This window comes from Lathyrus oleraceus, chromosome 5 (assembly GCF_024323335.1).
Source record: "Lathyrus oleraceus cultivar Zhongwan6 chromosome 5, CAAS_Psat_ZW6_1.0, whole genome shotgun sequence".
NCBI lineage: Eukaryota > Viridiplantae > Streptophyta > Magnoliopsida > Fabales > Fabaceae > Lathyrus > Lathyrus oleraceus.
Window position 1 is genome coordinate 276353534 of NC_066583.1, and position 17807 is coordinate 276371340.

Genomic DNA, 17807 nt, shown 5'->3' on the forward strand with positions numbered 1-17807 from the left:
CCATTGAGGTAGAAACTGCCCGACAATCTCCTCAAAGTCTTCCTATCTTTCACAGATGCCCCAGGAGGGTAAATCTAGCTCTGAAGGAAACATTTGATGTCATAGTACCACAGCTTATCATCTTTTACTTCTTCTACTACAAATACATGAGTTGGTCTGTCCAAGCGCATCACGGTGATATTGGGGACTTCATTCCACAATTTAACCACAATCATTGAAGCAAGCGTAGCAAGAGCATCTGCCATCCGATTCTCATCTCGAGAAATATGATGGAAGTCAACCTCAGTAAAGAACGTTGAAATCCTCCTCGCATAATCTCTGTATGGAATAAGGCCAGGCTGATTCGTTTCCCATTCACCCTTAATCTGATTAACAACGAGGGCCGAATCACCATATACATCAAGATGCTTGATCCTTAGATCAATACATTCCTCCAATCCCATAATACAGGCCTCATACTCAGCCATATTTTTCGTGCATTTGAAAGTTAGCCTTGCTGTAAAAGGAATATGTGTGCCCTGAGGCGTAATGATTACCGCCCCAATACCATTTCCATATTGATTTACAGTGCCATCAAATACCATACTCCATCTGGAACTCGGCTCTGGCCCTTCATCAATTAAAGAGATAAGAAACCCAGAGATCTCTCAAGCTAGCACCATCAAAGAAAGTGAGTCAGTACAGGTAATCAGAATAAACCTCCAGGTGGTATCCCACAAATAAAGTGGAACACCAGGCAAGCCATCTCTGCAAGAGTCATATGAGCCCTCACAAAAACTCAACAAACAGGTTAGAGTAATATGAAGGAATTAGGAGAAAACAATGCCATAACAAACACAAAACAGGTTAGAGCAAACAAGATAGGGTAATCAAGAGTTGCCCCCAAATCAAAATATAACCACATGAATCATGCCATTAAAATTCACAAAAAGCAAACAAGGGTAGGAGGCCTAAACCTCTTGTCAAACACATGCATCAAAAGGGTATCAAATTCACCCATAATACCTCATACATTCAGAGCATTCAAATTAAAAGCATAAAGTAAAGGGAATAAGGGCAAACCTGATTGGAGAGATCGAATGAAATTGAATTGCCCGGTTGGGTTTGTAAAGCAATCTGAGGGTTTATATGAGGGGGAATTGGTTCTTTGCCGATGAGTTCCCTTCAGTCTCTGGAGGTTGCTCTGAACTCTGTTAGCTCTTCTCTCACTATCTTTTTCCTTGCCAGGGTAATAGGAATATAATGGCCTTTTGTTTCACTGAAACTCTGAATTTATAACCTGATTTTTGTGGACCTGTGGACTCAAATGAGAGAGGCCCAAGTCCAAATATTTTCTGTTATATTTTATTTATTTATTTATTTATTTATTCGTTTTTCGTTTTTTCTTTTTTTTTTTCGTTCTTTTTTTTTTAAACACGTGGGCTTCGCCTAGCGAGCATGACAGTTCAAGAAATTCCTCTGAGCGTAGGTGATTCTGGTGGCTTTTCTTGGGACTCGCTAGGAGACACATTCTGCTTGCCTAGCGAGCATGACAGCTCATGAACAAACTTTTGCTCCTTCAAGATTAATGTTTTGACTGACGAATATACCCCATTTGAACCTATTGGAAGTATCTCAAGCCATTCCCTTGTGTTGACTGATCGTCTAAATAGAACCCACAAAGTGTCTTGGATGATACTCAAGCTTCAAACAAAAGATGTTAGTGACACATTTTTGTGCTTTTGGTTAGTAAACAAAAGTAAGAGAAACAATGATGTATAATCCAAGCATGCTTTGTGATCTCAAACCAATCACAAGGAGTCCCACCCAAAGGCAAAGGGAACCAAGATGCTAAAGATCCTTGAGGCAATGCAAATGCAACGTTATGATGCCATGAGGGATCTTAGGGTCAAAATTGGGGTCTTACATCTTCAAATTAGAAACCTAGGCCATATGCCTTTGATTTTTCAAACTCTTTTCATTTAATACTTATTTTGAATTGAATCTTAAGTCAACTTTGACTTCATTTTGTGAATACTTCTAATTTGTAAATACAACTCACTTCAAATTGTTTTTGTGGTTCCAATGGCCACCTTTGTTAAAACGTTTTTTCCTAAACATTAGACATAGGTTTGAGTTATCATAGTGATTGATGTAAACCTCACCTCATCCTTAGTGATTGGACTATAAGTCTTTCATACTTATTATAGGGTGGATCCCTCACTAGTATGTTGAAGCTCTCCTCACATGGTGGATTGTTGGTTTAGGTTGAGTTTTCTCCCTTTGATAACAAAAGACCTTAAGGCTTTTGATCAAATTAATTCACCAACTTCTTTTGAGATTTTTACCCAGAACTACGAGATTTTGATCCTACCTTTGTGATGGTACGTAGGCAATGGGTTCATCCATTCAAACAACAAAATTGTAAATAACTTGTATATTCTTTTCTCATCTCTCCAATCATGTTTGCACAAATACCAACCTACCATACAACCTTGCAAAAAGGGCTCCCTTAGAGTACTAAGGATGTTTTGGGTGCTTAAAACATTCCCATATCATAACCAACCCCCTTACCCATTTCTCTGACATTTTTATTAGTTTTTGATTTGATAAAACTTCTCGGTTTTGGTTCGCTTTCTAACCTTACCTTTGGATAAATAGAAGTGCGGTGGCGACTTGAATTGTATGATTTACTTTTGATTTAGTCAATAAATCTAAAGGTAACGAATACCCCGCTACAGCGCATAGGATTAGTCCCTTAATCTTCTCCCCATTTCTTTAATTTCAAAATCTCTCCCTCCCTTTTTCAAAATCTTCTTTGATTGAACTTATTTTGTTCTAAAACTTTGACCATTTTGCAAAAAGATAGAAACTTTGGCCTTATGCCATTGCATTTTCAAACTTCTTTTCTTAAATCAAACTTGTATATAAACTTAACCATACTTGACTTAAACTTTCAAAAATCCAAAAATAACTAACTCATTCAAACCATTTTTAGGCCTTTGTGCCTTTTAAACTTAATATTTATTAAAAGCAATACATCCACATTGAAATTTGTAGCACGAACTACGAGGTTTTGATCCCTCATTTTTATGTTGGTACGTAGGCACAAGATCGAAGGTCTTTCCAAACACAAAAATATAATTAATGAATTCTTTTCTCATCCCCCCATTCTATTTGTTTGTAAGTATCATTTTGTACCAAATACATATGCACACAAAAAGGGCTCCCTATGGGTACCTAGGACACTTTGGGTGCTAACACCTTCCCTCTGTGTAACCAACTCCCTTACCTGTAATCTCTAACATTTTATTAGTTTTGATTTGAAAACTTCTTACTTTTGGGTTTTGTTCGTACTTTTTCCCTTTTTCTTTGGAAACAATAAAAGCGCGGTGGCGACTCTTGTTATTTTATCTCTAGCTTATCCATAGCTTGATAATCATTAATTTACCGCTACACTCTTCAATAGCTCATACCTTATTTTCTACTTCGTTGGCCGGGGGACCAAAGGCGTCATAGAAAGAAGCATATCATGGACTAAAGAAGGCATCTTGTTGATCGTCAATCTCAATAATGGGAGGGTTAACAATAGGTGGAGGAACACTGTCGGGTGCACCTATAGGAATTTGGATTGGAATGTTGCCTTAGGGAGGCACATGATTCTCCATAGTATGAATGCAAGTAGGAGTGGTAGCAGTAACATGGTCCATTTGGTTCATCTCCTCTTGGATCTTGGCCATGATTTCTTTCCCACGGGAGACGACTTGGATAATCTCCATCAATTGTCCCATTTGTGCTCGCACTTGGGATACCTCTTCATGTAGGGCAGCTTGGTTTTGCTCCAATTGGTCCATAATAGCTTGCTGATTGTGGCGTGTATAGTAGTGATGCCGGGAAGTCAGCTTATTGTGTCAGTTTCTATTGAAGAAAGGGTGAATGATGATTTTTTTGTTTTTTGTTTTGAAAATGTGAATGATGCATGCATGTTTTTTTTTGTTTTATGTTTTATTAATGCAAAGCTCTTAGTTATCATGTTGTTTATTGTGAGAAACACTTAATAAATTTGTTGTTGCAATCAAGAATAAAGAAGTACACACAAAGTGAATCATAACGAAGCTTCATTCTTCCATTGTAGGGAATAATACAAGTATAAGTCCATAGGAAATTGCAAAATACAAGTTGCTGAATTGAAACAACGCATGCAAAATAGATGTCAACCCTAAAAGTAACCTTTTGAGACTTCCATAGAGCTTTGATGTCAGTGATAAGCTTCACCATTGTCTTCTTGCAGAATTTGACTAAGTTGAACACTTCAAGGGGGTGTTTTTGGGGCACATGATCAAATCCTCCTCCTTCAATTTCTCGAGAAAGTCTTGGAGGGCATAATTAGTTAAGACAATCATGTTAGCATACTTATTCTTCCCCTCGTTGTAAAGAGTTTGGAGGTTTTGAATGATACCGTCCATTTGAGCCATTTAGGCTTCTGCCCAAACGCATATCTCTTCCCAGTATCAGCGATCATTTTGCAATTCCAAGTAGGCTTGGTCGTAGATCCCCATATTCAAGTTCTTAATTTTCTCACAAGCTCTTCCAAGGTTGAATTGCTCATGTAAGAAGCTTTGATAGACTTTCTCCCTTTCTATTTTCTCTTGGGCCAACAGATCCTTGCACTCTTTGAGAGTGGTCCTTAGCTCTAGGATTTAGGCCTCATAATCCTCTTGGGCCTCCTTCTTCATTGCGTTTGACCTCTCAACATTTTTCTCAAGGTTCTCGAGAGTTCGGTACGCTTGATCCAACTTGTTGTTGCAGAAGTGTAGCTCAGATTTGGCTCCTTGTAGATATCCATCAACACATACTCTCTTGCTTTCTACCTCCTTTAATCTCTTCTTGCTTACCTCGAACTCCTCTTCGAATAGCTTACCCTTATCTTAGAAGACGTCGTTGCGTTGCTTAGTACGACTGAGTTGGACTCATAATTGAGTGTTTTCTAACTCAAGCTCTCTTATTTTGTCAGTTATTTTGTCTACATATTCTTGCAATATGGGCTCCTATTCGGGCATCAAAGGAAATTGTGAAGAGTCATAAAGGAATGGCATCTTGGCAACTGATCGAAAAAATAGAAAGTGTACTATTTTGCCTTTTGTAGTAATAAGGGGAAATTCCCTGAATGTCGATCTCAAGGACTGCAAGTTAATATCGAGTGAAAATCATCGTTCAATTAAAAAAAACTATTATTGGGGGTTTTAGATTTAGATTTATAAAAATAAAGGCAAAAGAAATTAATACTGTAAAAATAAGGGTTTGCAAGGGAAAAAGAACAATGCCAGGTAAGGTGTATAATTTGTCCATGTAACAACTCTAAGTTACTATTGCATCAACCAATATCAATTACTACTGGTTCTCAAGGTTATTTTCTCCCAAGTCCTTGGTGAGAAAACCTTTAATCATTCAACTCTAATTTATATGTCCATAGGAAATTATTGGTGAAATTAAGCCTTATTATATCAAGAATGCTCTGATTCATACAGGGTATCCCTGGTCCTAGGTGATATCTACTGTAGAATAATCTTATGAAAACCTTACCAATGACGGTCCATCCTAATTGATAACCATACAACAATCTCGATTGGTCTGAAAGAGAAAGCATTAAACACATCAACAGATTATCGTAAAACAGTATTATAAATGCAATTATAAATCAAGGTCATTACATATCTAAATCAGGGACACCCCCTAGCATTGGGGGGTTTAGCTACTCATATTGTTTAAAATATATTCAAGATAAAAAATATACATTACAAGTAATTGGATGACTTGGTTCTTCAATTGCTTCCGCTCTCTGAATTTCTTGATCTCTATAATTCTTTATCGTCTGACAATTATTTGTGCTCCGTGTTCTCCTCATTCAAAAATGTCTTCTTCTCTCGTGGAAACTCTCCTAAAATAGTGAAAAATCCCTTGGCAAAGGTTGGAGATCCCCAAAATGTCCTTGCAGCTCAAGCCCGGGTAAAAAGCCCAAAAATTGGAAGATTATGCACCTGGGCTGACACGACCCTTGTTAGCTGACACGGGTGGCCGTGTCAGCTCCCTGCCTTGCCAATTCTCTCATGCACACCCCAGGTGACCTGAAAAGGGTCGTATCAACTGACACAGGTGGCGATGTCAAGCCCCTGTCTTGAACAGTTCTTGTATTTGCTTTGCCTTCCTCCTGACACGGCCCGTGTCAAGTGACACTGGTGGTCGTGTCATGCCTCGTTTACGGAAAAATCTCCTTTTCTCGAATGTCGGCACTTTCCATTTTCTCGCATTGAGTCCATTGGACCTTCTACGTGGACCTGGAAAACATAAACACAGATAACCAAAGCATACGAACGAATGGTTGCCAGCGCCTCTAGTGACTTTACCGAGATGGTAAATAGGGGGATGAGATTAGAGGAAGGAGTCCGTGAATGACGTATGTCTAAGGAAGAAGTATCATCCAGTAAGAAGTATGGAAGTGGTTTTTCCAAAAGGAAGGAAAGGGAGACCAATTCAGTATCCGTAGGGAGGCAGATGAGGCCTTATGTCAGAAGGAATCCTCAACCGCGTCAGCATCAACATCAAGTTTCATCAGTAATTCTAGTGTTTTCCAATAATTCCAACAATCAACCTATTCCAATTCAGCAACAACAACGTCAATAACAACCGCAACAAAGAACCAATTATAAAAACAACAACAACAATAATCAACAACCAAACTTCGAGAGGAAGAAGGTCTCTTTTGACCCTATTCCTATGTCACATGCCGAACTGTATCCATCTTTGGTTCTTAATAACCTCATCCAACCCAGAAATCCACCTCAAATTCCAGAGCCACTTCCATGGTGGAACAATTCTGAACTTCGTTGTGCCTTTCACCAAGGAGCTCCTGGCCGTGATATTGAGAACTGCTACATGTTGAAGTATGAGGTGGAAAAGCTTATGAAAAATGGGATGGTGTCCTTTGAGGACCGTGCACCGAATGTGAAAGCCAATCCGTTGCCTGCTCATGGTAATGCTTCAGTCAACATGGTAGATGGTTCTCTTAGAGAGTATAAAGTTTATGATGTTCTCCATATCATACAGTCTTTGGTTGCAATTCATAGAGATATCTGTTGGTCAGTGATTGTGAGCATGACCATGATGGTTGTGTGATATGGAGTGTGAACCCTCGAGGTTGTGTCATCATCAAGAGGTATATTTAGAGGTTGATGGATGAAGGGATTGTCCAAATTTGTCAGTCGAGGGATATAGATGATGTCAATGTGATAGTGCTAGTGTTCAAAACCCCTAAACGAGTAGTAATTCAATTTAATAGCAGCAGTAGCAAAAACGTCAATAGATCGGTATCGCCGTTGGTAATACGGCTAGCGGGCCCTGTCCCATATGCATCCGATAAAGCTGTGCCTTATCAGTATAATGCCACCATGATGGATAATGGTCAAGAGATTCCATTGTCTGTGGAAAATTCTATGGTAAATGTAGTCGATATCGAAAAGGTGATCCGTAGTGGTTGTGTCTTCGGTCCGATCTTTCAGAAAGAGGTAGAAGAGGGTGCAATTAGTAAGAAGGTGGATGTGCCTGTAGTGAATCCAATTAGTGCTCTAGTGTGTCAGTTTGGTGAATCCAGCAAGCTGAAGCCTAATAATGATGATGAGGTATTAAGGTTGATTAAGAGGAGTGAGTTTAATGTGGTGGAGCAACTGCTCCAAACTCCGTCAAAGATTTCAGTGCTGCCTCAGTTGATGAATTCTGAAGCGTATAGAGAAGCATTGCAAAAAGTACTCGAGCAAGCCTATATGGAGCATGACGTGACTGTGGATCCGTTTGACCATATTGTGGCTAACATTACCTCTTGCAACAATATGACTTTTTGTGATGAAGAGCTTCCTAAGGAAGGTAAAAATCACAATATAGCACTACACATTTCGATGAATTGCAAGGAGGATGCGTTGTTTAATGTGTTGGTTGATACCGGTTCTTCCTTGAATGTGTTGCCAAAATCAAATCTGTCTAGACTTTATAACCAAGGCGCCCTGATGAGGTACAATGGCGTAATTGTTAAAGCGTTTGATGGTTCTCGCAAAACCGTCATTGAAGAAGTGGACCTTCCAGTCAAGATAGGTCCGAGTGATTTTCAAATTACTTTTCAAGTAATATATATCCACCCGGCCTATAGTTGTTCATTGGGAAGGTCATGGATTCATGAAGCAGGAGCAGTGACATCTACTCTACACCAGAAGCTTAAATTTGTGAAGAACGGCAAGCTTGTCGTTGTTGGTGGAAAGAAGGAGCTTTTAGTGAGCCATCTGTCATCCTTTTCATATGTCAAAGATGAGGAAGAGGATGGAACTCCGTTCCAATCCTTGTCTATTACTAAAGTGAAGAAAGCTAGGGCACACATGTCTTCTTTCAAGGATGCTCAAGAAGCTATTGAGGCTGGTTGCACTGATTAGTGGGGTCGCATGGTAGAGATTTTTGAGAACAAGGATAGGGCCGGATTGGGTTTTCAACTAGGGTCGTTCAACGTCAAAGCTGAAGATGTGCAACCTATTTTCCGCAGTGGAGGGTTCATCCATGGTAATGAAAAACACTCAGCTGTTGTAATCGAGGATGATGAAGACGAAGACTGCACCGACTTTGTGACGCATGGCAAGACTTGCATCAATTGGGTTTCTGTTGATATTCCTGTTATCGTTCACCGCTATAAGTAATTTGCTTTCATGTTTTGAGAAAAATACTTCTCCTATGCCTAAGGGAGAAGTGATCATTGTTAGGCATTTTCAATTATCATTAATAAATTCAATTCTATTCATCCACATCTATGATGTTTTATTTCTTACTTTTTGCCTTTCTGAAAATGGTAATCACAAAAAACATAAATAAATAAATAAATAATAATTATCCATATGCATAATATTTGGTCATAATTCACTTCTCTAAAATCAAAATATCAAATTATCATGCAGGTTGGTTCCCAAACCCATTGAATACAATGATCCTACTCCCTCTCCAAACTTTGATTTCCCTGTGTTTGAGGCCGAGGAAGAGACTGATGAAGAGGTATCTGATGAATTATCTCGTCTACTTGAGCATGAGGAAAAAATACATTCAATTGTTCGAAGAGCAGATTGAGTTAGTCAACTTGGGTTCCGAAGATGATGCGAAGGAAGTCAAGATTGGATCTCAGATATGTCCAAAAGTTAAGAAGGTGTTGATTGATCTTCTTCGAGAGTATTCAGATGTGTTTGCTTGGTCCTATCAAGACATGCCTGGTTTGGATTCTGCGATTGTGGAGCATAAAATGCCGTTGAAGCCAAAGTGCCCGCCAGTCAAGTAGAAGTTGAGGAGGACTCATCCTGATATGGGAGTAAAAATCAAAGAAGAAGTGCAAAAGCAGATTAATGATGGTTTCCTTGTTACCGCTGAGTATCCGCAATGGGTGGCCAATATTGTGCTTGTTCCGAAGAAGGATGGAAAAGTCCGTATGTGTGTTTATTATAGAGATTTGAATAAAGCTAGTCTGAAAGATGATTTCCCTCTGCCACACATTGATATGTTGGTAGACAATACAGCTAAATTTAAAGTATTTTCATTTATGGACGGATTTTCCAATTATAATCAAATCAAGATGGCACCCGAAGATATGGAGAAGGCCACATTCATTACCCCTTGGGGAACATTCTATTATAGAGTGATGCCTTTTGGTTTAAAGATTGCTGGTACAACATACTAGAGAGCTATGACTCCTCTTTTTCATGATATGATGCATAAAGAGATTGAAGTCTATGTTGATGACATGATTGCCAAATCAAGTGAGAAAGAAGAGCATGTTGAGCATTTATTAAAGTTGTTCCAGCGTTTGAGGAAGTATAAACTTTGCTTAATTCCTAATAAGTGTACTTTTGGTGTTCGTTCTGGTAAGTTGTTGAGCTTTATAGTCAGTGAGAAGGGTATTGAAGTTGATCCTACCAAGGTCAAAGCAATACGAGAAATGCCTGCGCCCAAAACTGAGAAGCAAGTCAGAGGTTTTCTCAGTCACTTGAACTATGTCTCAAGATTCATATCGCATATGACTGCCACATGTGCACCTATATTCAAGCTTCTTTGGGAAGATCAGTCTTGTGATTGGACCAAAGATTGGTAGAAAGCTTTTGACAGTATCAAAGAGTATATGCTTGAGCCTTCGATTCGGTCTCCACCTATTGAAGGAAGACCGTTGATCATGTATTTTACTGTGCTTGAAGAGAGTATGAGTTATGTTCTTGGTCAGCAAGACGAAACTGGAAAGAAAGAATGTGTAATTTACTACCTTAGTAAGAAATTCATCGATTGTGAGACTCGATATTCTATGCTAGAAAAGACTTGTTGCGCATTGGCTTGGGCTGCTAAGCGTTTGCATCAATATATGCTGAATCATACTAGGTTGATATCCAAAATGGGTCCAATCAAGTACATCTTTGAGAAGCCTACTTAAACTAGGAGGATTTCCCGTTGGCAGATGTTGTTATCAGAATATGATGAATACTGATCTCAAAAAGCTATTAAAGGTAGTGTCTTCGCTGACCATCTGGCTCACCAACCGATTGAAGATTACCATTCAGCGCAATATGACTTTCCTGATGAAGAGATTTTATACTTGAAAATGAAAGATTGTGAAGAACCATTGGTTGAAGAAGGACCAAAACCTGGTTCCCGTTGGGGCATGGTATTTGATGGATCTGGTAATCAATATGGTAATGGCATTGGGGCAGTGATCATTACTCCTGAAGACACTCATTTTCCATTTATAACTAGATTGACTTTCAAGTGTACGAACAACATGGATGAGTATGAAGCTTGCATTATCGGCCTTGAAGAGGCCATTGATATCAGAATCAAGTATCTTGACGTCTACGGGGATTTAGCTTTGGTGGTAAATCAGATCAAAGATGAATGGGAGACGAATCAACCCGGTTTGATACCATATAGAGATTATGAGAGGAGGATTTCAACTTTCTTTACAAAGGTTGAGTTTCATCATATCCCTAGAGATGAAAACCGGATAGCAGATGCTCTTGCAACATTGGCTTCAATGATTATGGTGAAATTCTTGAATAAAGTTCCTAATCTAACTAGGATGTGTCTTGATAGGCCAACTCATATGTTTGTTGTTGAAGAGGTCAAAGATGAAAAACCATGGTATTTCGATATCAAGTGTTTCCTCAAAAGTCAGATTTACCCATATGGGGCATCTTTGAAAGATAAGAAGACTTTGAGAAGATTAGCTGGAAATTTATACCTCAATAGTGATGTGCTTTACAGGAGAAACTTTGATATGGTTTTGCTCAGATGCGTGGATAGACACGAAGCAGACTTATTGATGACTGAGGTCCATGAAGGTTCTTTTAGTACTCATTCCAATGGACAAGTTATGGCTAAGAAGATGTTGAGGGCAGGTTATTATTGACTGACAATGGAATTTGACTGTTGCAAGTTTATGAAGAAATGCCACAAGTGTCAAATATATGCAAATAAGATTCATGTTCCTCTGACGCTGATGAATGTCATTTCCTCCCCATGGCCATTCTCCATGTGGGGAATTGATATGATTGGTATGATTGAGCCTAAAGTTTCTAACGGACATCGTTACATTTTGGTCGCTATTGACTACTTTACAAAGTGGATTGAAGTTGCATCATATGCGAATGTGACCAAGCAAGTTATTGTGAGGTTTATCAAGAATCAGATTATATGCCGTTATGGTGTGTCAAGTATGATCATTATTGATAATGGATCGAACTTGAATAACAATATGGTGGAAGCTCTTTGTAAATACTTTAAGATTGCACATCATAATTCTTCTCCCTACAGACCTAAGATGAATGGGGTTGTTGAAGCTGCAAATAAGAACATTAAGAAGATCATTTAGAAGATGGTTGTGACATATAAAGATTGGCATGAGATGCCCCCATTTGCTTTGCACGGGTATCGTGCATCCATCTGGACTTCAACAGGGGCAACCCATTTCTCACTTGTTTATGGTATGGAAGTTGTGCTCCCAGTACAGGTTGAGATCCCATCACTGCGTGTCTAGATGGAAGCCGAGTTGACAGAAGCTGAATGATGACAGACTAGATATGATCAACAGAACTTGATTGAAGAGAAGAGATTGACTGCCATGTGCCATGGTCAGTTGTACAAGCTAGAATGAAGAAGGCATTTGATAAGAAGGTCAAGCCTTGTGTATTCAGAGAAGGTGACCTTGTGCTCAAAATTTTTTTATCTTTCAAACCAGATGCTATGGGCAAATGGACTCCTAATTATGAAGGGCCATATGTTCTTAAGAGAGCCTTTTCAGGCGGTGTTTTGATTCTTACAACTACAGATGGAGAAGAGTTCACATGTCTTGTGAATGCCGATGCAGTCAAGAAATACTTCACCTAGAAAAATAAAAGAATAACTCGCTAAGTTGAAAACGCGAAAGGGCGGCTTAGGCAAAAATGAGCGTCTCGGTGGATTGGAAACCCAAAAAGGCAATCCAGACAAAAATTAGAGACATAAAATAGAAAATTTATCCCGATAGATTAAGTATCCCACCTTTGGGCAATCTATGCAAAAAAACTGGGATTATGGCAAGTAACTGCATTCGGTTCGTCTCCGATCTTGAGAACAGTTTTGAGCAAGTCAGTTAACTCTGATTCATCCTCAACCGAAGCCAAGAACATAGTGGATATTGAAGTTAGTAGAGGGATTAGTGATCATTGTTTTCAATGTAGCCCTTTTCCATGTAAATTACCATTTTTCAACTTTTGTAAAAATCTATGGAGTCTTGTCATTTACAGACTACCATTCTATTAAATAAAGTTGAGCTTTTTATCCAATTGTTTCTACTCTTGTTTATTTTTCAGCTAAATAGAATTGAATTTTTATGATGATAATTTTAAAATTTTGAAATAATAAAAATCATTTTTCTTAAAATAATAAAAAGTTATTACTTTTAAAAGTAGTCGATTTCAGTAAGGAATATCAACAGCAACCTGAGAACAGGTGAGTCCCAAAGTGCGGAGCATTGTTAGTTTTTTTCAAGTTTTTGGTTTGGTCATTTTTTCCTCCCCAACGATAAATCAGTCTCCCCAGCTGAGTTGGTTAATCGCCTCCCTATCTAAGTTATAGGCGGCCATTCTTAACAATTTGTATAGATCCAACACAAAGTTTTATTTCCCGTAAGTCCCCGGCGGAGTTCAATCTTGATCCCTGCCAGCACTGATTCTTGAGCAGCATTTTTGGTCCTCTCCAAGGTTGTCTCCCATTTGGTATGGTGTGGACCTAAAATTCCCCACGGAGATGATAATTTGGGTCCTCAGCAGATCTTTTATCCTTCCTCAACAGTGTTTGAGATATTCAGAGATGAATGGTTTATATTCATCCCTCATTTTTCTCCAGCGGAGATTAGCCGAGTGTTGTAGCGATGATTCGGATCAGTGACATTTGTATCCTTTGTATTTGTTTTGTCAGCATAATCATCAATCATATGTACATATACATGCATATATCAGATATTTCATTATGCATTATTATTTCATTTGCTTCCTTATTTTCTTATCCCCTGCTATGTTGATATGTATTTCTCCGTACAAATTTGGTGCGCCTGTCCTCCCTCAATTATAGAGTGTCATCCCCTTAAGCAGAAAGGATTTAACCTTTCTCATTCTCTACCGAGTTATTTCTCGTGGATGAATATTATTTCAGCTTCCTCCTCAGTTGATTGTCTGGATGGAACTGTCCCCCCTGAGTTATATCCTCACCGGGGCGAGTCTTTGTTTGACCGTTTATTTCTAGCTCTTACCTACATGGATACTTTTGGTCCCCCGAAAGTCTATTACCCAGTAACTGGTAATATTCTCTTCGATTGGCGAGTGCTTTACTTTTACCCAATACCCGGTAATAGTAATCTACTTCCTCTTAATTTCCCCTAGTGGATTCATTTTACATTTTCCCTAGGTAGTCTATCCTTGATATGCTCATCCTAATCGATGACAAATATTCTTCCTTTGAGTCTATCCTTGATATGTTCATCTTAACCGGTGACAGATATTCTCTTTGTGGTTTTCTACCAAGTAAAAAGGTAGCTGTAATCCCTATTTTCATCCACAGAGAGTTAATCCTTGATATGTTCATCCTAACCGATGACAGATTTTCTCCCCTTTGTGGTCTTCTACCCAGTAACTGGTAGTTGTAAATCATGCTTTCCCCTACTGAGTCTATCCTTGATATGTTCATCTTAACCGGTGACGAATATTCTCTCTTTGGTATTATATCCAGTAACTGATAGATATAATTCCTACTTTTCTCCGACAGTCTATCCTTGATATGTTCATCTTAGTCGATGACGCATATTCTTCCCCTTGAGTCTATTGATGACACTGAAATTCACCGTATTTTCGACTCCGATTTCGCATGCATTTTAGTTGTTTTAGTGTTATATTATTATGTTATTACTATGTTTTTCTTTGTTTTTAGGTTTTCTGTCTAATCGGAGCCCCAAATGAGAAAAGGAGTGAAAATGAGCTAAAAAGCCTAAAAATCAGCATTTTACACTTGTGGCTCCCACTATGGCTGGCGCCATGGGTCCAGCCATGACGTGTCCCAGTTCCAACTTCTCCTCAACTGCCACATCTCCCACTAACTCCACTTGGGCGCCACATTTTCCTCTTGTGGCGGGCGCCATGAGGTTGTGGCGGGCGCCACAAGAACAATATGTTTCCCTCCCATTTGCAAACTTAGAGGGATCCTTGTCAATTCCATTATTTTTCTTGCTTATAAATATAGCCTTGATTTCATTTGTTTCAGAATCCAAACTTAGTTACAACTAGGCATATATCAGTATTGTGTAAAAGTGGTAACCGCTTCACATCAGAGTGTTGCCATAGCTGTGTAATCGAGTCTGTAATCGAGTTTGGAGCACTTTGGAAGGAAGTTAATCCTGCCGCCATTTTTATTTCTGTTACGCACTTTATTCGACCCTCCGATTGGAGCAGGCTTTATTGCTTTACCTTTGTCTACTTTACTTTCTCTCACTCGCACTTTACTTTATTTATTTCCCGCATTGCCTTTACTTTGTTTACTTTCCCGCACTCGCATTTTACTTTATTTATTTCCCGCACTGCCTTTACTTTGTTTACTTTCTCCCACTCGCACTTTACTTTGTTTATTTTCCCGCACTCGCACTTTACTTTATATATTTTCCGCATTGCCTTTACTTTGTTTACTTTCCCGCACCGCCTTTACTTCGTTTATTTTTTGCACTACACTACTTTTATTTACTTCTTGCACCACACTACTTTTATTTAATTTCCCGCACTCACACTACTTTTATTTAAATTAAAATGCATCTTTACTTTACCATGTCTAGCTAAACCTATAAAGGTTAGAATGTAAGGATCGTAATTGAACCGATAATCCGTACAATTGTTCGTAGAAACACTTAAGGGCTATTTTGACTTTCAACTTAAGTTTTCCCGCACTTAATTTCGGTTGGGTAAGATCGAAATCCGTCCGACGTCTGTCTAAACTTAGTTGTTTTTAACTATTTCAAATACAGCGAAAGCGCTTTGTTTAGTTCATTAGGAGTTTTTAACTTAAAAAGAAAAGTGATTTTAAAACTATTTTCGGATGCGTTTATAAGTTTAGAGTCTGGTTCGTGAGAACCTCTTTTTGTTAAGAAATCCAGGTCAAAATACTTTTCAACTTAGTCAAGACACTATATTTCTTAAAAATAGGTTTACTACTCTAACGCAATGCGCGCCTTTTTATAAGTGACAATAAGAGGGTTTGATTAGGGAGTACAACTCGATTCTGAATACGCGAAAGCGACAGTTCCCATTAAATTGGTTCTTTTCAAAGTAGGAAACACTTCCCATAAGTTATTCTATTAGAAAGTACTTGGATTATTAATTGATTATGTGAATTACATTCGAACCTGCCTTTATTAATTTAATTTAATTTCATACTTTATTTTTCATTGTGCACTCTTAAAAAACCTGTTTCGATTACCTTAGATAAACACCATAACAATAGATAACGATAGATTGACATTTGGTCTCTGTGGATTCGACAATCTTTTATATTACTCTGACGCGTTCGTACACTTACGAAAAACCACGCATCATGTTTTTGGCGCCGTTGTCGGGGACCAATTTCGTCAAATTTCGTACCCTGTTGTTATATCGTTTAGACTTAGGTTGTTACATGCCGGTCAATGCGAAGGACTCGCAGCACCAGAAGCTTAGTAGATCCTTTGACGGAACCTGAACGTTACGCTCGCGCACGTTTATTTTTCCGTAGATATAGGAGAGCTATGGACGAAGATCAAAACCAAAGACCTCTTAAGGACTTCGCCACACCATCCAACGAAGAACCTAGTTCTAGTATAGTAAACCCAACCATCCCAGCTAATAATTTTGAACTTAAACCCTCCCTGTTGCAACTAGTGCAACAGAGACAATTCGCAGGTCTTGCTACTGAGAACCCAAACCAACATTTAAAAATCTTTTTCCAATTAGCAGACACTTTTAAATCCAATGGAGCTTCTCCTAAGGCAATCTGTTTAAGATTATTCCCTTTCTCCCTCAGAGATAAAGCCCTATCATTGTTAGATTCCCTTCCACCCAATTCCATAATAACTTGGGATAACCTTAGAAAAGTATTCCTTGCTAGATACATTCCCCCAAGTAAGACCGCCATTCTTCGGAACCACATAACCAGATTTACCCAGAACCAAGGAGAATCGTTGTTCGAAGCGTGGGAGAGATATAAAGAGCTGTTAAGAGCATGCCCACATCATGGTTTAGAAAATTGGTTAATCATTCAGACCTTCTATAATGGACTTCCTTATAACACTAAGATGACCATCGACGCTGCCGCAGGTGGCGCACTGATGAACAAACCTTACCCTGAAGCTAGTGCCCTCATCGAAGATATGGCTCAAAACAATCAATCATGGGGAGTTGAACGAGCGACATTTGAGAAGAAGGAAGCCCAAGGAGGAGTATATGAGTTAAGCTCTATAGACATGATGCAAGCTAAAATGGACGCATTGGCCCTCAAGGTCGAGCATATGTGCATAAACCCGAATACTGCAGCTGCAGTTTCGTCGGATTGTGAGATATGTGGAACCAAAGGACACCAATCTGCAAAATGCAGTCTCTTAAACAAAACCAACTCTGAGCTAGTGAACTACGCCCAAGGGAACCCATATTCGAATACCTACAACCCTGGATGGAGGAATCGCCCGAACTTCTCCTATAAGAACAATAACCCTATCCAAAATACTACACCTCCGAGACAACCAGGTTACCAAGCCCCAAGACCAAATCAACCTATGCAACCTGTGCCACCAAAGCCGAGCCTTGAGAAAATTATGGAAAATTGTATCACTACTCAAACCCAATAAAACAAAGAGTTCATGAACCAGAACATTCAAATTAACGAACTGATTACCCAGTTAGGAACCAAGGTTGACCAAATAGTTACTCACAATAAGATGCTTGAAACCTAGATCTCTCAGGTAGCTTTAAACCAAGCCCCCCAGACAACGCCTGGAGGACAGTTCCCTGGACAACCTCAACAGAATCCGAGAGGACAAGCTAATGCCATTACCCTACGAAGTGGGGCCGCTTATGATGAGCCATCCAACCCAAGATTGAGTGAACCCAAAACTTCCGAACCCACATACGAAGTAAAGGAACCAGAGGAATCTGAAAAATAGGAAGGTCAAGAAAAAGGAGAAGAACTTAAAGACAAAACTTATGTACCACCCCCGCCATACA

General features: G+C 39.0%; 1 non-coding gene across 1 annotated transcript; it reads right to left on the minus strand.

Annotated features, from left to right (window-relative positions):
• Positions 1-16720: 16720 nt before the first annotated feature.
• On the minus strand, positions 16721-16827 carry LOC127088737 (small nucleolar RNA R71). The gene has a single exon (XR_007790560.1). It is a non-coding gene; the product is annotated as a small nucleolar RNA R71 (small nucleolar RNA).
• Positions 16828-17807: the final 980 nt, after the last annotated feature.